We start from the raw sequence: 23,751 nt of genomic DNA, 5'->3' as shown, positions 1-23,751 counted from the left end.
ATTTGTGCAGCACTTTGATTATTTTTAATGACCACTGGAATAAGATTTTTAAAAATACAAAGCGAATGAAGGAGATACCTAAACAAGAAGATATATTACATTCCGAACATACATTATTCATTAAGGTGTATGCGGTGTCCCATATGCACAAAAATACCATTGAATGGAGAATCTGTTTTTTGGCCATACAAACAGATGACCCTGCTGTAAGGAACAAACATTTAACCACATTTCACGATTCAAATACATTACTCCTCTGTGAAATTGATGAATATAAGTGATAACGGTATCAATCAAAAGAAGCACCAAGCAAAAGAAAGAAGTCTTTCCTAATAACTCCAATAGTCAGAATGTTGGGAGTGGTCATTCCCATCCAACAAAATCACACTCGATGGTAGAACAAACATAGCGGTCATCAAACGGAATCTCCCTGCTGAGAGGGAACAAACATGTACCACAATTTGTGCAGCACTTTGATTATTTTTAGTGACCACTGGAATAAGATTTTTAAAAATACAAAGCGAATGAAGGAGATACCTAAACAAGAAGATATATTACATTCTGAACATCCATTATTCAGTAAGGAGGATGTGGTGTCCCATATGCACAAAAATACCATTGAATGGAGAATCCGCTTTTTGGCCATACAAACAGATGACCCTGCTGTAAGTAACAAACATTTAACCACATTTCACGATTCAAATACATTACTCCACTGTGAAATTGATGAATATAAGTGATAACGGTATCAATCAAAAGAAGCACCTAGCAACAGAAAGAAGTCTTTCCTAATAACTCCAATAGTCAGAATGCTGGGAGTGGTGGTTCCCATCCAAAAAAATCACACTCGATGGTAGAACAAACATAGCGGTCATCAAACGGAATCTCCCTGCTGAGAGGGAACAAACATGTACCACAATTTGTGCAGCACATTGATTATTTTTAGTGACCACTGGAATAAGATTTTTAAAAATACAAAGCGAATGAAGGAGATACCTAAACAAGAAGATATATTTCATTCCGAACATCCATTATTCAGTAAGGTGTATGTGGTGTCCCATATGCACAAAAATACCATTGAAGTACCACAATTTGTGCAGCACTTTGATTATTTTTAATGACCACTGGAATAAGATTTTTAAAAATACATAGCGAATGAAGGAGATACCTAAACAAGAAGATATATTACATTCCGAACATCCATTATTCAGTAAGGTGTATGCGGTGTCCCATATGCACAAAAATACCATTGAATGGAGAATCTGTTTTTTGCCCATACAAACAGATGACCCTGTTGTAAGGAACAAACATTTAACCACATTTCACGATTCAAATACATTACTCCACTGTGAAATTGATGAATATAAGTGATAACGGTACCAATCAAAACAAGCCCTTACCAACAAAAAAGAAGTCTTTCCTAATAACTCCAATAGTCAGAATGTTGGGAGTGGTCATTCCCATCCAACAAAATCACACTCGATGGTAGAACAAACATAGCGGTCATCAAACGGAATCTCCCTGCTGAGAGGGAACAAACATGTACCACAATTTGTGCAGCACATTGATTATTTATAGTGACCACTGGAATAAGATTTTCAAAAATACAAAGCGAATGAAGGAGATACCTAAACAAGAAGATATATTACATTCCGAACATCCATTATTCAGTAAGGAGGATGTGGTGTCCCATATGCACAAAAATACCATTGAATGGAGAATCTGCTTTTTGGCCATACAAACACATGACCCTGCTGTAAGGAACAAACATTTAACCACATTTCACGATTCAAATACATTACTCCACTGTGAAATTGATGAATATAAGTGATAACAGTATCAATCAAAAGAAGCACCTAGCAACAGAAAGAAGTCTTTCCTAATAACTCCAATAGTCAGAATGCTGGGAGTGGTGGTTCCCATCCAACAAAATCACACTCGATGGTAGAACAAACATAGCGGTCATCAAACGGAATCTCCCTGCTGAGAGGGAAAGAACATGTACCACAATTTGTGCAGCACTTTGATTATTTTTAGTGACCACTGGAATAAGATTTTTAAAAATACAAAGCGAATGAAGGAGATACCTAAACAAGAAGATATATTACATTCCGAACATCCATTATTCAGTAAGGTGTATGTGGTGTCCCATATGCACAAAAATACCATTGAAGTACCACAATTTGTGCAGCACTTTGATTATTTTTAATGACCACTGGAATAAGATTTTTAAAAATACAAAGCGAATGAAGGAGATACCTAAACAAGAAGATATATTACATTCCGAACATACATTATTCATTAAGGTGTATGCGGTGTCCCATATGCACAAAAATACCATTGAATGGAGAATCTGTTTTTTGGCCATACAAACAGATGACCCTGCTGTAAGGAACAAACATTTAACCACATTTCACGATTCAAATACATTACTCCTCTGTGAAATTGATGAATATAAGTGATAACGGTATCAATCAAAAGAAGCACCAAGCAAAAGAAAGAAGTCTTTCCTAATAACTCCAATAGTCAGAATGTTGGGAGTGGTCATTCCCATCCAACAAAATCACACTCGATGGTAGAACAAACATAGCGGTCATCAAACGGAATCTCCCTGCTGAGAGGGAACAAACATGTACCACAATTTGTGCAGCACTTTGATTATTTTTAGTGACCACTGGAATAAGATTTTTAAAAATACAAAGCGAATGAAGGAGATACCTAAACAAGAAGATATATTACATTCTGAACATCCATTATTCAGTAAGGAGGATGTGGTGTCCCATATGCACAAAAATACCATTGAATGGAGAATCCGCTTTTTGGCCATACAAACAGATGACCCTGCTGTAAGTAACAAACATTTAACCACATTTCACGATTCAAATACATTACTCCACTGTGAAATTGATGAATATAAGTGATAACGGTATCAATCAAAAGAAGCACCTAGCAACAGAAAGAAGTCTTTCCTAATAACTCCAATAGTCAGAATGCTGGGAGTGGTGGTTCCCATCCAAAAAAATCACACTCGATGGTAGAACAAACATAGCGGTCATCAAACGGAATCTCCCTGCTGAGAGGGAACAAACATGTACCACAATTTGTGCAGCACATTGATTATTTTTAGTGACCACTGGAATAAGATTTTTAAAAATACAAAGCGAATGAAGGAGATACCTAAACAAGAAGATATATTTCATTCCGAACATCCATTATTCAGTAAGGTGTATGTGGTGTCCCATATGCACAAAAATACCATTGAAGTACCACAATTTGTGCAGCACTTTGATTATTTTTAATGACCACTGGAATAAGATTTTTAAAAATACATAGCGAATGAAGGAGATACCTAAACAAGAAGATATATTACATTCCGAACATACATTATTCATTAAGGTGTATGCGATGTCCCATACGCACAAAAATACCATTGAATGGAGAATCTGTTTTTTGGCCATACAAACAGATGACCCTGCTGTAAGGAACAAACATTTAACCACATTTCACGATTCAAATACATTACTCCTCTGTGAAATTGATGAATATAAGTGATAACGGTATCAATCAAAAGAAGCACCAAGCAAAAGAAAGAAGTCTTTCCTAATAACTCCAATAGTCAGAATGTTGGGAGTGGTCATTCCCATCCAACAAAATCACACTCGATGGTAGAACAAACATAGCGGTCATCAAACGGAATCTCCCTGCTGAGAGGGAACAAACATGTACCACAATTTGTGCAGCACATTGATTATTTATAGTGACCACTGGAATAAGATTTTTAAAAATACAAAGCGAATGAAGGAGATACCTAAACAAGAAGATATATTACATTCTGAACATCCATTATTCAGTAAGGAGGATGTGGTGTCCCATATGCACAAAAATACCATTGAATGGAGAATCTGCTTTTTGGCCATACAAACAGATGACCCTGCTGTAAGTAACAAACATTTAACCACATTTCACGATTCAAATACATTACTCCACTGTGAAATTGATGAATATAAGTGATAACGGTATCAATCAAAAGAAGCACCTAGCAACAGAAAGAAGTCTTTCCTAATAACTCCAATAGTCAGAATGCTGGGAGTGGTGGTTCCCATCCAACAAAATCACACTCGATGGTAGAACAAACATAGCGGTCATCAAACGGAATCTCCCTGCTGAGAGGGAACAAACATGTACCACAATTTGTGCAGCACTTTTATTATTTTTAGTGAGCACTGGAATAAGATTTTTAAAAATACAAAGCGAATGAAGGAGATACCTAAACAAGAAGATATATTACATTCCGAACATCCATTATTCAGTAAGGTGTATGTGGTGTCCCATATGCACAAAAATACCATTGAAGTACCACTATTTGTGCAGCACTTTGATTATTTTTAATGACCACTGGAATAAGATTTTTAAAAATACAAAGCGAATGAAGGAGATACCTAAACAAGAAGATATATTACATTCCGAACATCTATTATTCAGTAAGGTGTATGCGGTGTCCCATATGCACAAAAATACCATTGAATGGAGAATCTGTTTTTTGGCCATACAAACAGATGACCCTGCTGTATGGAACAAACATTTAACCACATTTCACGATTCAAATACATTACTCCTCTGTGAAATTGATGAATACAAGTGATAACGGTATCAATCAAAAGAAGCACTTAGCAAAAGAAAGAAGTCTTTCCTAATAACTCCAATAGTCAGAATGCTGGGAGTGGTCATTCCCATCCAACAAAATCACACTCGATGGTAGAACAAACATAGCGGTCATCAAATGGAATCTCGCTGCTGAGAGGGAACAAACTTGTACCACAATTTGTGCAGCACTTTGATTATTTTTAGTGACCACTGGAATAAGATTTTTAAAAATACAAAGCGAATGAAGGAGATACCTAAACAAGAAGATATATTACATTCCGCACATCCATTATTCAGTAAGGAGGATGTGGTGTCCCATATGCACATTAAACCAATTGAATGGAGAATCTGCTTTGTGGCCATACAAGCAGATGATCCTGCTGTAGAGAACAAACACTTAACCACATTTCACGATTCAAGTACATTACTCCACTCTGAAATTGATGAATATAAGTGATAACGGTATCAATGAAAAGAAGCACCTAGCAACATAAAGAAGACTTTCCTAATAACTCCAATAGTCAGAATGCTGGGAGTGGTGGTTCCCATCCAACAAAATCACACTCGATGGTAGAACAAACATAGCGGTCATCAAACAGAATCTCCCTGCTGAGAGGGAACAAACATGAAACACAATTTGTGCAGCACTTTGATTATTTTTAGTGACCACTGGAATAAGATTTTGAAAAATATAAAACAAATGAAGTAGATACCTAAACAAGAAGATTTATCACATTCTGAATATCCATTATTCAGTAAGGTGTATGTGGTGTCCCATATGCACAAAAATACCATGGAATGGAGAATCTGCTTTTTGGCCATACAAACAGATGACCCTGTTGTAAGGAACAAACATTTAACCACATTTCACGATTCAAATACATTACTCCACTGTGAAATTGATGAATATAAGTGATAACGGTATCAATCAAAACAAGCGCTTAGCAACAAAAAAGAAGTCTTTCCTAATAACTCCAATAGTCAGAATGCTGGGAGTGGTGGTTCCCATCAAACAAAATCACACTCGATGTTTGAACAAACATAGCGGTCATCAAGTGCAATCTCCCTGCTGAGAGGGAACAAACATGTACCACAATTTGTGCAGCACTTTGATTATTTTTAGTGCCCACTGGAATAAGATTTTTAAATATACAAAGCGAATGAAGGAGATACCTAAACAAGAAGATATATTACATTCCGAACATCCATTATTCAGTAAGGAGGATGTGGTGTCCCATATGCACAAAAATACCATTGAATGGAGAATCTGCTTTTTGGCCATACAAACAGATGACCCTGCTGTAAGGAACAAACATTTAACCACATTTCACGATTCAAATACATTACTCCACTGTGAAATTGATGAATATAAGTGATAACGGTATCAATCAAAAGAAGCACCTAGCAACAGAAAGAAGTCTTTCCTAATAACTCCAATAGTCAGAATGCTGGGAGTGGTGGTTCCCATCCAACAAAATCACACTCGATGGTAGAACAAACATAGCGGTCATCAAACGGAATCTCCCTGCTGAGAGGGAACAAACATGTACCACAATTTGTGCAGCACTTTGATTATTTTTAGTGACCACTGGAATAAGATTTTTAAAAATACAAAGCGAATGAAGGAGATACCTAAACAAGAAGATATATTACATTCCGAACATCCATTATTCAGTAAGGTGTATGTGGTGTCCCATATGCACAAAAATACCATTGAAGTACCACAATTTGTGCAGCACTTTGAATATTTTTAATGACTACTGGAATAAGATTTTTAAAAATACAAAGCGAATGAAGGAGATACCTAAACAAGAAGATATATTACATTCCGAACATCCATTATTCAGTAATGTGTATGCGGTGTCCCATATGCACAAAAATACCATTGAAGGGAGAATCTGTTTTTTGCCCATACAAACAGATGACCCTGCTGTAAGGAACATACATTTAACCACATTTCACGATTCAAATACATTACTCCTCTGTGAAATTGATGAATATAAGTGATAACGGTATCAATCAAAAGAAGCACCTAGCAACAGAAAGAAGTCTTTCCTAATAACTCCAATAGTCAGAATGTTGGGAGTGGTCATTCCCATCCAACAAAATCACACTCGATGGTAGAACAAACATAGCGGTCATCAAACGGAATCTCCCTGCTGAGAGGGAACAAACATGTACCACAATTTGTGCAGCACATTGATTATTTATAGTGACCACTGGAATAAGATTTTTAAAAATACAAAGCGAATGAAGGAGATACCTAAACAAGAAGATATATTACATTCCGAACATCCATTATTCAGTATGGTGTATGTGGTGTCCCATATGCACAAAAATACCATTGAAGTACCATAATTTGTGCAGCACTTTGATTATTTTTAGTGACTACTGGAATAAGATTTTTAAAAATACAAAGCGAATGAAGGAGATAACTAAACCAGAAGATATCTTACATTCCGAACATCCATTATTCAGTAAGGAGGATGTGGTGTCCCATATGCACATTAAACCAATTGAATGGAGAATCTGCTTTGTGGCCATACAAGCAGATGATCCTGCTGTAGAGAACAAACACTTAACCACATTTCACGATTCAAGTACATTACTCCACTGTGAAATTGATGAATATAAGTGATAACGGTATCAATGAAAAGAAGCACCTAGCAACATAAAGAAGACTTTCCTAATAACTCCAATAGTCAGAATGCTGGGAGTGGTGGTTCCCATCCAACAAAATCACACTCGATGGTAGAACAAACATAGCGGTCATGAAACGGAATCTCCCTGCTGAGAGGGAACAAACATGTACCACAATTTGTGCAGCACTTTGATTATTTTTAGTGACCACTGAAATAACATTTTGAAAAATATAAACCAAATGAAGTAGATACCTAAACAAGAAGATTTATCACATTCTGAATATCCATTATTCAGTAAGGTGTATGTGGTGTCCCATATGCACAAAAATACCATGGAATGGAGAATCTGCTTTTTGGCCATACAAACAGATGACCCTGTTGTAAGGAACAAACATTTAACCACATTTCACGATTCAAATACATTACTCCACTGTGAAATTGATGAATATAAGTGATAACGGTATCAATCAAAAGAAGCACCTAGCAACATAAAGAAGACTTTCCTAATAACTCCAATAGTCAGAATGCTGGGAGTGGTGGTTCCCATCCAACAAAATCACACTCGATGGTAGAACAAACATAGCGGTCATCAAACGCAATCTCCCTGCTGAGAGGGAACAAACATGTACCACAATTTGTGCAGCACTTTGATTATTTTTAGTGACCACTGGAATAAGATTTTGAAAAATATAAACCAAATGAAGTAGATACCTAAACAAGAAGATTTATCACATTCTGAATATCCATTATTCAGTAAGGTGTATGTGGTGTCCCATATGCACAAAAATACCATGGAATGGAGAATCTGCTTTTTGGCCATACAAACAGATGACCCTGTTGTAAGGAACAAACATTTAACCACATTTCACGATTCAAATACATTACTCCACTGTGAAATTGATGAATATAAGTGATAACGGTATCAATCAAAACAAGCGCTTAGCAACAAAAAAGAAGTCTTTCCTAATAACTCCAATAGTCAGAATGCTGGGAGTGGTCATTCCCATCCAACAAAATCACACTCGATGGTAGAACAAACATAGCGGTCATCAAACGGAATCTCCCTGCTGAGAGGGAACAAACATGTACCACAATTTGTGCAGCACTTTGATTATTTTTAGTGACCACTGGAATAAGATTTTTAAAAATACAAAGCGAATGAAGGAGATACCTAAACAAGAAGATATATTACATTCCGAACATCCATTATTCAGTAAGGAGGATGTGGTGTCCCATATGCACAAAAATACCATTGAATGGAGAATCTGCTTTTTGGCCATACAAACAGATGACCCTGCTGTAAGTAACAAACATTTAACCACATTTCACGATTCAAATACATTACTCCACTGTGAAATTGATGAATATAAGTGATAACGGTATCAATCAAAAGAAGCACCTAGCAACAGAAAGAAGTCTTTCCTAATAACTCCAATAGTCAGAATGCTGGGAGTGGTGGTTCCCATCCAACAAAATCACACTCGATGGTAGAACAAACATAGCGGTCATCAAACGGAATCTCCCTGCTGAGAGGGAACAAACATGTACCACAATTTGTGCAGCACTTTGATTATTTTTAGTGACCACTGGAATAAGATTTTTAAAAATACAAAGCGAATGAAGGAGATACCTAAACAAGAAGATATATTACATTCCGAACATCCATTATTCAGTAAGGTGTATGTGGTGTCCCATATGCATAAAAATACCATTGAAGTACCACTATTTGTGCAGCACTTTGATTATTTTTAATGACCACTGGAATAAGATTTTTAAAAATACAAAGCGAATGAAGGAGATACCTAAACAAGAAGATATATTACATTCCGAACATCTATTATTCAGTAAGGTGTATGCGGTGTCCCATATGCACAAAAAAACCATTGAATGGAGAATCTGTTTTTTGGCCATACAAACAGATGACCCTGCTGTATGGAACAAACATTTAACCACATTTCACGATTCAAATACATTACTCCTCTGTGAAATTGATGAATACAAGTGATAACGGTATCAATCAAAAGAAGCACTTAGCAAAAGAAAGAAGTCTTTCCTAATAACTCCAATAGTCAGAATGTTGGGAGTGGTCATTCCCATCCAACAAAATCACACGCGATGGTAGAACAAACATAGCGGTCATCAAACGGAATCTCCCTGCTGAGAGGGAACAAACATGTACCACAATTTGTGCAGCACATTGATTATTTATAGTGACCACTGGAATAAGATTTTTAAAAATACAAAGCGAATGAAGGAGATACTTAAACAAGAAGATATATTACATTCCGAACATCCTATATTCAGTAAGGTGTATGTGGTGTCCCATATGCACAAAAATACCATTGAAATACCACAATTTGTGCAGCACTTTGATTATTTTTAATGACCACTGGAATAAGATTTTTAAAAATACAAAGCGAATGAAGGAGATACCTAAACAAGAAGATATATTACATTCCGAACATCCATTATTCAGTAAGGAGGATGTGGTGTCCCATATGCACAAAAATACCATTGAATGGAGAATCTGCTTTTTGGCCATACAAGCAGATGACCCTGCTGTAAAGAACAAACACTTAACCACATTTCACGATTCAAATACATTACTCCACTGTGAAATTGATGAATATAAGTGATAACGGTATCAATCAAAAGAAGCACCTAGCAACAGAAAGAAGTCTTTCCTAATAACTCCAATAGTCAGAATGCTGGGAGTGGTGGTTCCCATCCAACAAAATCACACTCGATGGTAGAACAAACATAGCGGTCATCAAACGGAATCTCCCTGCTGAGAGGGAACAAACATGTGCCACAATTTGTGCAGCACTTTGATTATTTTTAGTGACCACTGGAATAAGATTTTTAAAAATACAAAGCGAATGAAGGAGATACCTAAACAAGAAGATATATTACATTCCGAACATCCATTATTCAGTAAGGTGTATGTGGTGTCCCATATGCACAAAAATACCATTGAAGTACCACAATTTGTGCAGCACTTTGATTATTTTTGTGACCACTGGAATAAAATTTTTAAAAATACAAAGCGAATGAAGGAGATACCTAAACAAGAAGATATATAACATTCCGAACATCCATTATTCAGTAAGGAGGATGTGGTGTCCCATATGCACATTAAACCCATTGAATGGAGAATCTGCTTTGTGGCCATACAAGCAGATGACCCTGCTGTAGAGAACAAACACTTAACCACATTTCACGATTCAAATACATTACTCCACTGTGAAATTGATGAATATAAGTGATAACGGTATCAATCAAAAGAAGCACCTAGCAACATAAAGAAGTCTTTCCTAATAACTCCAATAGTCAGAAGCTGGGAGTGGTGGTTCCCATCCAACAAAATCACACTCGATGGTAGAACAAACATAGCGGTCATCAAACGGAATCTCCCTGCTGAGAGGGAACAAACATGTACCACAATTTGTGCAGCACTTTGATTATTTTTAGTGACCACTGGAATAAGATTTTTAAAAATACAAAGCGAATGAAGGAGATACCTAAACAAGAAGATTTATCACATTCTGAATATCCATTATTCAGTAAGGTGTATGTGGTGTCCCATATGCACAAAAATACCATTGAATGGAGAATCTGCTTTTTGGCCATACAAACAGATGACCCTGTTGTAAGGAACAAACATTTAACCACATTTCACGATTCAAATACATTACTCCTCTGTGAAATTGATGAATACAAGTGATAACGGTATCAATCAAAAGAAGCACTTAGCAAAAGAAAGAAGTCTTTCCTAATAACTCCAATAGTCAGAATGTTGGGAGTGGTCATTCCCATCCAACAAAATCACACGCGATGGTAGAACAAACATAGCGGTCATCAAACGGAATCTCCCTGCTGAGAGGGAACAAACATGTACCACAATTTGTGCAGCACATTGATTATTTATAGTGACCACTGGAATAAGATTTTTAAAAATACAAAGCGAATGAAGGAGATACTTAAACAAGAAGATATATTACATTCCGAACATCCTATATTCAGTAAGGTGTATGTGGTGTCCCATATGCACAAAAATACCATTGAAATACCACGATTTGTGCAGCACTTTGATTATTTTTAATGACCACTGGAATAAGATTTTTAAAAATACAAAGCGAATGAAGGAGATACCTAAACAAGAAGATATATTACATTCCGAACATCCATTATTCAGTAAGGTGTATGCGGTGTCCCATATGCACAAAAATACCATTGAATGGAGAATCTGTTTTTTGGCCACACAAGCAGATGTCCCTGCTGTAAAGAACAAACACTTAACCACATTTCACGATTCAAATACATTACTCCACTGTGAATTTGATGAATATAAGTGATAACGGTATCAATCAAAAGAAGCACCTAGCAACAGAAAGAAGACTTTCCTAATAACTACAATAGTCAGAATGCTGGGAGTGGTGGTTCCCATCCAACAAAATCACACTCGATGGTAGAACAAACATAGCGGCCATCAAACGGAATCTCCCTGCTGAGAGGGAACAAACATGTGCCACAATTTGTGCAGCACTTTGATTATTTTTATTGACCACTGGAATAAGATTTTTAAAAATATAAACCAAATGAAGGAGATACCTAAACAAGAAGATTTATCACATTCTGAATATCCATTATTCAGTAAGGTGTATGTGGTGTCCCATATGCACAAAAATACCACTGAATGGAGAATCTGCTTTTTGGCCATACAAACAGATGACCCTGCTGTAAGGAACAAACATTTAACCACATTTCACAATTCAAATACATTACTCCTCTGTGAAATTGATGAATATAAGTGACAACGGTATCAATCAAAAGAAGCACCTAGCAAAAGAAAGAAGTCTTTCCTAATAACTCCAATAGTCAGAATGCTGGGAGTGGTGGTTCCCATCCAACAAAATCACACTCGATGGTAGAACAAACATAGCGGTCATCAAACGGAATCTCGCTGCTGAGAGGGAACAAACTTGTACCACAATTTGTGCAGCACTTTGATTATTTTTAGTGACCACTGGAATAAGATTTTTAAAAATACAAAGCGAATGAAGGAGATACCTAAACAAGAAGATATATTACATTCCGAACATCCATTATTCAGTAAGGTGTATGTGGTGTCCCATATGCACAAAAATACCATTGAAGTACCACAATTTGTGCAGCACTTTGATTATTTTTGTGACCACTGGAATAAAATTTTTAAAAATACAAAGCGAATGAAGGAGATACCTAAACAAGAAGATATATAACATTCCGAACATCCATTATTCAGTAAGGAGGATGTGGTGTCCCATATGCACATTAAACCCATTGAATGGAGAATCTGCTTTGTGGCCATACAAGCAGATGACCCTGCTGTAGAGAACAAACACTTAACCACATTTCACGATTCAAATACATTACTCCACTGTGAAATTGATGAATATAAGTGATAACGGTATCAATCAAAAGAAGCACCTAGCAACATAAAGAAGTCTTTCCTAATAACTCCAATAGTCAGAATGCTGGGAGTGGTGGTTCCCATCCAACAAAATCACACTCGATGGTAGAACAAACATAGCGGTCATCAAACGGAATCTCCCTGCTGAGAGGGAACAAACATGTACCACAATTTGTGCAGCACTTTGATTATTTTTAGTGACCACTGGAATAAGATTTTTAAAAATACAAAGCGAATGAAGGAGATACCTAAACAAGAAGATTTATCACATTCTGAATATCCATTATTCAGTAAGGTGTATGTGGTGTCCCATATGCACAAAAATACCATTGAATGGAGAATCTGCTTTTTGGCCATACAAACAGATGACCCTGCTGTAAGGAACAAACATTTAACCACATTTCACGATTCAAAAACATTACTCCACTGTGAAATTGATGAATATAAGTGATAACGGTATCAATCAAAAGAAGCACTTAGCAACAGAAACAAGTCTTTCCTAATAACTCCAATAGTCAGAATGCTGGGAGTGGTGGTTCCCATCCAACAAAATCACACTCGATGGTAGAACAAACATAGCAGTCATCAAACGGAATCTCCCTGCTGAGAGGGAACAATCATGTACCACAATTTGTGCAACACACTGTTTATTTTTAGTGACCATTGGAACAAGATATTTAAAAATATAAAGCAAATGAAGGAGATACCTAAACAAGAAGATGTATCACATTCTGAATATCCATTATTCAGTAAGGTGTATGTGGTGTCCCATATGCACAAAAATACCATTGAATGGAGAATCTGCTTTTTGGCCATACAAACAGATGACCCTGCTGTAAGGAACAAACATTTAACCACATTTCACGATTCAAAAACATTACTCCACTGTGAAATTGATGAATATAAGTGATAACGGTATCAATCAAAAGAAGCACTTAGCAACAGAAACAAGTCTTTCCTAATAACTCCAATAGTCAGAATGCTGGGAGTGGTGGTTCCCATCCAACAAAATCACACTCGATGGTAGAACAAACATAGCAGTCATCAAACGGAATCTCCCTGCTGAGAGGGAAGAAACATGTACCACAATTTGTGCAGCACATTGATTATTTTTAGTGACCATTGGAATAAGATTTTTAAACGTATAAAGCAAATGAAGGAGATACCTAAACAAGAAGATTTTTCACATTCCGAACATCCGTTATTCAGTAAGGTGCATGTGAAGTCCCATATGCACAAAAACCCATTGAATGGAGAATCTGCTTTCTGGCCATACAACCAGGTGACCCTGCACTAAACAACAAATATTTAACCATAAATTGCAATTTAAATAAATTATTCCACTGTGAATATGATGAATTAAACTGATAAGAATTTCAATAAAAAGAAGCACCTACTTCTCAACCATCAACAGCCTTTTCCTCAGAATCCTTCAATACCTCAATACATGACTCAACTTCCCTACCATCATCCACTTCAACATTATCAAACATTATCTCCCACATCATCATACAATCTCCTTCCTTCAATTCTACAACTCTATTATTCAGTACTTTTTTCTAATTCTCAGTCACAGAAGCCTCCACGTAATTCAGATCTCAATTTACTACAATTTTATCACAATACATTAATTCCATAATTATCATAGGTATCATTAGTATTATTAACATAGCAACAGCCCCCCATATCAGATATCATTTTCTTTCTCCATAAACAAATTCTTCGTTACATCCCCACTGATTCCTAATACTAATGTGTCTACAATTATCTTTGCTTGTCCCCCTATCACTTATTTGGTGCCAAAATTGATTATCAAATGCTCTCTTACAACATCCGGAGCCCTACTTGTATAATCACCTGTCTTCTTCCGTAATTAGTATCTATATGCCTACTTTGGTTTCTAATAGCCTGATTTCTGAAGTTATATCTGTTCGTCCCAAACTGACAGGCCCTCATCGGGATGGCTCATAGTTTAACCGCCCTTGCAAAATCCCATCTTGTCCTCTCTCTGAATTTTCCCATTGTCTATTCCCGTTTCAGCCATAATTATTTCTTGCCTTGTTCTCATTTCGTCTCCATTTGCCCTTGTCTTGAGTATTGGAATTTCCCTGACAGTTATGTCGATTTTGCTGATAATTTTGATTGTTCCTATTATAATTACTTCGATAATTTCCATTCTTTCATTCCATACGAAAATTGTCACTACAATTCATAATCAAGTCAACCGGGTGTAATTTTCCGACCCCTGGAAAATTACGCACAACACCTGGCCAAAATCCGTTAAATGAAGTCGCCACCGATTTCATGACTAAATTGTCCCGAATCTCAGTTGTTGCTTTAATGGTACTACCCCATGCTCATTGTCTTTAATTACAGCGTTACAACACTACATCCTTCCCAACAGTCTTTACTTTTTCCACAACATTGTTTTCAAGCATCGACAATTTGCCACAGAAATTTTTCATATGCAACTCAATTCCGGTAATCATTTCCCCCCTATTTAATTTTCCTTTCATTTGCAAATACTTCGAAATTTTTCGCGGTTTCTTCCGCTTCCCGTTTGATCGTTAGTTTGACTTTATTGAGCGTATCTTCTACGTCGACACCCTATCCTCAATCTTATTTGCACGTTCTTCTAAATTGATTTTCATTAATTCCATGTCAGATCTGATACCTTCACTTACTTTTTAGAATTTCTGAGCCACTTGGCTATTTTCTTTCAAAAGTTTTTCTTCTACACATTTTGAATTTTCTAACAATTCGAGACACTTTATTTTCAATTACGTTCTTCAATTCAGAATTTTGTTTTAAAAGTAATCGCAACATCGTGGATGTATCTAATTCTTCAACGACATTTTTTGATAATGTATTCTCCATTCCTGTACTGGTACTAAGCTCGCCACTTGGCTATTTTCTTTCAAAAGTTTTTCTTCTACACGTTTTGCATTGTCTAACAATTCGAGACACTTTATTTTCAATTACGTTCTTCAATTCAGAATTTTGTTTTAAAGGTAATCGCAACATCGTGGATGTATCTAATTCTTCAACGACATTTTTTGATAACGTGTTCTCCATTCCTGTACTGGTACTAAGCTCGCCACTTGCATTCGAATTTGCCTCCCCCCCCCCCCCCCCCGACAAGATTGTTTGTAATATCCTCCGTTATCGCCATTTTAAAGCAAGAGATTTTTAAACTTATTAACCCACAAAATACGTCTAAAACAGTCAACAATATGAACAAATCAATATATGCACTTATCTTGTTTTCCGCGTGGTCTTGCGTCCGCCGTAAAGTGTAGGCCTAATTTTGTTGTTGCTTAATTGTTTCCGCACTTTAATATATGATATTTGCCTTCTTCATTGAATTCCTTTTCCTCTTCCTCTTTATTGGCCGATTTACTGTTACTGTACCTATTGTTATCTGTGAACATAGAACAAGTATCAGTTCGAACAATGCAATTTGAATCCCGGACAGAGTGTTCCCATATGTATTGTACCTCTCTCGTCCGGGGAACAAATATTAAATATCATCAATTATTTTATATCAAATTATGACACGTGTTTAAAAACCTGTGAGGTCTTCCTGGTTTCAATAGTGGACCACAAGTCCCCGTCAGTCTGTTCACTCTATTAACAGAGCATAAGAGAAATATTTGACAAAGAGAAGGTAACTTCACAATACGAACATGAAATAATTTAATTACCTCACCATGAATACTCGTTGTCTAGGGGTAACTTCTGGATTTGATGTAATTGTTACTACAATGGGTCCTTGGGTTTGTAGTATGCTACGTGACTGACGCCGCTTTCACACTATACGGTTTTGACCGTACGGCAAAAAGCCGTACGAGTTTTAGCCGTGCCTGTGTTGCTTTCACATTACACGGCTTTTTGACGTGACCAGTTGTTGGTGTCTATTCAGTTTGCTTAATGTGTGTATCAAGATGAACCGTAAACGAGTTGTTGCTTTGTGGTTGCTTCATCGTCGCCGCAAAAGAAAAGGTCGTCTTTTGTGGGTACACCCCATTAACCAGAGAAGAGACGAAGTGGGTTTATTTTATACACTCTTTGAAGATTTGAGGAACGACGGAAATAAATTCTTTAACTATTTCCGAATGTCTATTACCTCGTTTGACGAATTACATAGAAAACTAAAGGATGTGTTACAACGACAAAACACACAATTCCGCAATTGCATCCAACCTGTTCAAATGCTGGCTATCACGTTAAGGTAATTTAATACATAAAAACTAGTTCTGTTTATTTACTTATTTATTTGTGTTTTACATTTTTATTACGCTCAGATTATGAAGTAGAAAAGTCAATATCAATATCAGCAGTTGAAACCAAAGAGTTTGTAGCAGGACTGACTGTACTGTCACTTTGTGGCGACAGGCTCTCTGCAAAAACGTTGTAGAACTGCGTTGTTGATGGTGGGCCTTCATGGCTACTTGTGGAAGGCGAAGGGTATGGTGGTGGCACTTTATTAATTCGTTGATAAGAACTGCGACCTTGAGAAGTCTGTAATGGTTGTTCGAGAAAAGTAGTTGGGTTTGGTGCAGCTGGAGGAGGACGAATCTGATGCGTATGGTAAGAGGATATTGGAGCAGCATTTTCCATAGGTGAATAAGAATAAGCTTGAAATCTATTATTATAGGGCATGGGAGGTGTGTAATGGGTAAATGGAGGAGGTTGAGCTGTCAATATATTTCTCCTTTCATATATATTTTCTATAACTTTGAGGACTCCCATCTGAAACTGAAGATAATCCTGTTCATCAAATTTTTCCAGATGAGGCTTCAGACTAAGTAAAAATGACATTTTGCTGCAAGGTTTGTCTTCTTCCAGAGCTCGTAATATTTTCATTTCGATTGCATCAGGTTTTCTATGTTTTCTGTTTGTATGGCACTCGCTTTTGGATGTTTGTTGTGTGGGTGCTGTATCAAATGGCCCAGAAACATTCTCAGTATTTTCGACGGAGCCCTGCGTTTCTATATCTTCTTCCAGTCTGGCGGTGCGTTCCGATTGAAAACTGTCCTCCGTCTCTCGAGCATCATACAGCTTTTTTAGAAACTGCAGCTGATCAGAATATACATACTTTTTCATTTTCTTTGCTGCTGAGCCACTTTTTTTCGCAGCTTGAATTTTTATGTTTGACTTCACAAAGGAGTCTCGTAGATTGGTCCACCTCCGTATTACTTCTATACCTACATCAAAAGAAAACAAAACTGTATGAAAACATTTTAATTTTGTATAGAAAAAAGCAAAACTGTAACAAAAAATGTCCACTGCAAACTAAATGTCACTGATTTTTTTTCGTTTTGTTCAGGTATCTGGCAAGCGGTTGTTCCTTCACTGACTTACATTTCCAGTACAGAATTGGGATTTCTACAGCAAGTAAAGTGGTTAATGATGTATGCACAGCAATTTGGTCATCACTGCGGGAAGAATGTATACAAAGACCGACCAAAGAGGTATGGGAATCAATAGCGGCTGGATTTGAACGTACTGCTAATTTCCCCCACTGCTTAGGAGCGGTGGATGGAAAACATATCCGTCTTACTGCCCCATTTAATAGCGGATCAATGTACTTCAATTACAAAGAATACTTTTCTGTGGTTCTGATGGCTGTAGCGGATTCCAACTACAGGTTCATTTATGTCGACGTAGGAAGTTATGGCAAAGACTGTGACTCTTCAGTGTTCAGACGGTCCAGTTTATGGAAGTCAATAGAAAGTAATTCCCTGGAATTTCCAGACGTCCAATGTCTGCCTGGTACGGAAGGTCCAAAAGTACCCTACTTCTTCGTGGGAGACGCAGCATTTGGCCTACACACGCATTTGCTCCGGCCTTTTGGGGGAACAAACTTGACAGTTGAGAAACGTGTATTTAATTACCGTTTGTGCAGAGCAAGGAGGTATGTGGAATGTGCTTTTGGCATCCTCACCAATAAGTGGCGGTTGTTTCACCGACCTTTAAATGTTCATCCAGATTTTGCAGTAAAAATGGTTAAAGCTTGCATTGTTTTACACAATTTTGTACGTCAGAGAGATGGATTTATAATTGAAGACACCACATCCTTCACTGGTTTGGAAGACTTAGCCCAAGATGCCAACATAAGAGGAGGACTGACAGCCAACGCCATAAGGAACACTCTTTGTAAATATTTTATGACAAATGCTGGAAGCGTGTCATGGCAGATGTCAAAGATATAAATTAACAAGCCTTTTCCTTTTTGTAGATTGTTTGTGAAAGCCTGCGACTGTATAGTAAATAGTTTTCTTTATAAATAAATTACTGCTACCACTCACGTTTTTAATCGTTTTGTTTATATTTTGTACGACGCGTTTCGGGAAATAATTCCGATCTTCAAGTGCGTTTTTTTCTCTAAGTTTTCATTATGTGTAGTGTTTTTTTATTTGTGAGGTCTTGTGCGTGTTTCTCTTATAAATTACAGTAAAGAAAACAGAATGCAAGACCTGACACATAAAAAGACACCACACATGATGAAAACTTAGAGAAAAACGCACTTAAGGATGGGAATTATTTCCCGAAACGCGTCGTGCAAAATATAAACAAAACAAAAAAAACGTGACTGGTAGCAGTAATTTACTTATAAACAAACGATTTACTTTTAGAATAAAATTTATAACGTTAAATAAAAACTGTTTAAAACGTATTAAATGTAATATTAATATATTAAATAAATACTTACCAAACGCATTTTTATCTTTGTCTTCCATCTCATCAAAATCTTGCTTCAGTGCTACGCAAACTTCCCGCCAAGCATTCTTTGTAGCAATACGATCTCTATACGCATCTAGAGTTTTGTCCCACAGAACAGGTCTTACTTCCACCAAGGTTATCAAAAGTTCAGTATCAATTTCATCCATTCTTCTACACTTTTCAGTAAACAAGAATAAACACAAATGAATAAAACGACACTACAACGAACTAGTCGACGCCGTACGGCTCAAAACCGTCCAGTGTGAAAGCATGCACTTAGTCACGTAGGCCACTGTTGTCGAACTTGCCGTACGGCGACCGTCTGTTGTAGTGGCAAGACACGGCTGCAGCACGGCACGGCAGCGGCATTTTGCCGTCGCCGTATAATGTGAAAGGCGCCATACATTTCTTCACACCTACAGCCGTACGGCTTTTTGCCGTACGGTCAAAACCGTATAGTGTGAAAGCGGCGTAATACTGTTTATAACGTAACGCCGCTTTCACACTATACGGTTTTGACCGTACGGCAAAAAGCCGTACGAGTTTTAGCCGTGCCTGTGTTGCTTTCACATTACACGGCTTTTTGACGTGACCAGTTGTTGGTGTCTATTCAGTTTGCTTAATGTGTGTATCAAGATGAACCGTAAACGAGTTGTTGCTTTGTGGTTGCTTCATCGTCGCCGCAAAAGAAAAGGTCGTCTTTTGTGGGTACACCCCATTAACCAGAGAAGAGACGAAGTGGGTTTATTTTATACACTCTTTGAAGATTTGAGGAACGACGGAAATAAATTCTTTAACTATTTCCGAATGTCTATTACCTCGTTTGACGAATTACATAGAAAACTAAAGGATGTGTTACAACGACAAAACACACAATTCCGCAATTGCATCCAACCTGTTCAAATGCTGGCTATCACGTTAAGGTAATTTAATACATAAAAACTAGTTCTGTTTATTTACTTATTTATTTGTGTTTTACATTTTTATTACGCTCAGATTATGAAGTAGAAAAGTCAATATCAATATCAGCAGTTGAAACCAAAGAGTTTGTAGCAGGACTGACTGTACTGTCACTTTGTGGCGACAGGCTCTCTGCAAAAACGTTGTAGAACTGCGTTGTTGATGGTGGGCCTTCATGGCTACTTGTGGAAGGCGAAGGGTATGGTGGTGGCACTTTATTAATTCGTTGATAAGAACTGCGACCTTGAGAAGTCTGTAATGGTTGTTCGAGAAAAGTAGTTGGGTTTGGTGCAGCTGGAGGAGGACGAATCTGATGCGTATGGTAAGAGGATATTGGAGCAGCATTTTCCATAGGTGAATAAGAATAAGCTTGAAATCTATTATTATAGGGCATGGGAGGTGTGTAATGGGTAAATGGAGGAGGTTGAGCTGTCAATATATTTCTCCTTTCATATATATTTTCTATAACTTTGAGGACTCCCATCTGAAACTGAAGATAATCCTGTTCATCAAATTTTTCCAGATGAGGCTTCAGACTAAGTAAAAATGACATTTTGCTGCAAGGTTTGTCTTCTTCCAGAGCTCGTAATATTTTCATTTCGATTGCATCAGGTTTTCTATGTTTTCTGTTTGTATGGCACTCGCTTTTGGATGTTTGTTGTGTGGGTGCTGTATCAAATGGCCCAGAAACATTCTCAGTATTTTCGACGGAGCCCTGCGTTTCTATATCTTCTTCCAGTCTGGCGGTGCGTTCCGATTGAAAACTGTCCTCCGTCTCTCGAGCATCATACAGCTTTTTTAGAAACTGCAGCTGATCAGAATATACATACTTTTTCATTTTCTTTGCTGCTGAGCCACTTTTTTTCGCAGCTTGAATTTTTATGTTTGACTTCACAAAGGAGTCTCGTAGATTGGTCCACCTCCGTATTACTTCTATACCTACATCAAAAGAAAACAAAACTGTATGAAAACATTTTAATTTTGTATAGAAAAAAGCAAAACTGTAACAAAAAATGTCCACTGCAAACTAAATGTCACTGATTTTTTTTCGTTTTGTTCAGGTATCTGGCAAGCGGTTGTTCCTTCACTGACTTACATTTCCAGTACAGAATTGGGATTTCTACAGCAAGTAAAGTGGTTAATGATGTATGCACAGCAATTTGGTCATCACTGCGGGAAGAATGTATACAAAGACCGACCAAAGAGGTATGGGAATCAATAGCGGCTGGATTTGAACGTACTGCTAATTTCCCCCACTGCTTAGGAGCGGTGGATGGAAAACATATCCGTCTTACTGCCCCATTTAATAGCGGATCAATGTACTTCAATTACAAAGAATACTTTTCTGTGGTTCTGATGGCTGTAGCGGATTCCAACTACAGGTTCATTTATGTCGACGTAGGAAGTTATGGCAAAGACTGTGACTCTTCAGTGTTCAGACGGTCCAGTTTATGGAAGTCAATAGAAAGTAATTCCCTGGAATTTCCAGACGTCCAATGTCTGCCTGGTACGGAAGGTCCAAAAGTACCCTACTTCTTCGTGGGAGACGCAGCATTTGGCCTACACACGCATTTGCTCCGGCCTTTTGGGGGAACAAACTTGACAGTTGAGAAACGTGTATTTAATTACCGTTTGTGCAGAGCAAGGAGGTATGTGGAATGTGCTTTTGGCATCCTCACCAATAAGTGGCGGTTGTTTCACCGACCTTTAAATGTTCATCCAGATTTTGCAGTAAAAATGGTTAAAGCTTGCATTGTTTTACACAATTTTGTACGTCAGAGAGATGGATTTATAATTGAAGACACCACATCCTTCACTGGTTTGGAAGACTTAGCCCAAGATGCCAACATAAGAGGAGGACTGACAGCCAACGCCATAAGGAACACTCTTTGTAAATATTTTATGACAAATGCTGGAAGCGTGTCATGGCAGATGTCAAAGATATAAATTAACAAGCCTTTTCCTTTTTGTAGATTGTTTGTGAAAGCCTGCGACTGTATAGTAAATAGTTTTCTTTATAAATAAATTACTGCTACCACTCACGTTTTTAATCGTTTTGTTTATATTTTGTACGACGCGTTTCGGGAAATAATTCCGATCTTCAAGTGCGTTTTTTTCTCTAAGTTTTCATTATGTGTAGTGTTTTTTTATTTGTGAGGTCTTGTGCGTGTTTCTCTTATAAATTACAGTAAAGAAAACAGAATGCAAGACCTGACACATAAAAAGACACCACACATGATGAAAACTTAGAGAAAAACGCACTTAAGGATGGGAATTATTTCCCGAAACGCGTCGTGCAAAATATAAACAAAACAAAAAAAACGTGACTGGTAGCAGTAATTTACTTATAAACAAACGATTTACTTTTAGAATAAAATTTATAACGTTAAATAAAAACTGTTTAAAACGTATTAAATGTAATATTAATATATTAAATAAATACTTACCAAACGCATTTTTATCTTTGTCTTCCATCTCATCAAAATCTTGCTTCAGTGCTACGCAAACTTCCCGCCAAGCATTCTTTGTAGCAATACGATCTCTATACGCATCTAGAGTTTTGTCCCACAGAACAGGTCTTACTTCCACCAAGGTTATCAAAAGTTCAGTATCAATTTCATCCATTCTTCTACACTTTTCAGTAAACAAGAATAAACACAAATGAATAAAACGACACTACAACGAACTAGTCGACGCCGTACGGCTCAAAACCGTCCAGTGTGAAAGCATGCACTTAGTCACGTAGGCCACTGTTGTCGAACTTGCCGTACGGCGACCGTCTGTTGTAGTGGCAAGACACGGCTGCAGCACGGCACGGCAGCGGCATTTTGCCGTCGCCGTATAATGTGAAAGGCGCCATACATTTCTTCACACCTACAGCCGTACGGCTTTTTGCCGTACGGTCAAAACCGTATAGTGTGAAAGCGGCGTAACTGTTTCTGCCTCAACAATCCACGATCTTTCATAGTACGCAGGTGTGCCAACATGAATTGAGCATACATATTTTTTACATCACACTTATACACTTATGGAAACAGTACGAAAATTGAATAGAGTTCTCAAATAGTTCTGCAGCAATACATAATATAATTGTCCTGAAAATTATTAGTTTTTATAATAGAGCGATAATATTTCTGTCTATGTTCACGTAATTAAAGTTCACTGTAATTTTATATATAATTGTTCTTTCATGTCGATTCACAGCAACGCGTAGCTCGCCAGTGGATTGTATCGATAGTTTCAGCAGTCCATTACATTACAACTATGTGGCACATTTGCGCAAAAAACACATTGAATGGAGAATAATTTTTGTACTAACTCAATCAC

This window comes from Schistocerca americana, chromosome 11 (assembly GCF_021461395.2).
Source record: "Schistocerca americana isolate TAMUIC-IGC-003095 chromosome 11, iqSchAmer2.1, whole genome shotgun sequence".
Taxonomy (NCBI): Eukaryota; Metazoa; Arthropoda; class Insecta; order Orthoptera; family Acrididae; genus Schistocerca; species Schistocerca americana.
This window is presented reverse-complemented; position numbering follows the sequence as displayed.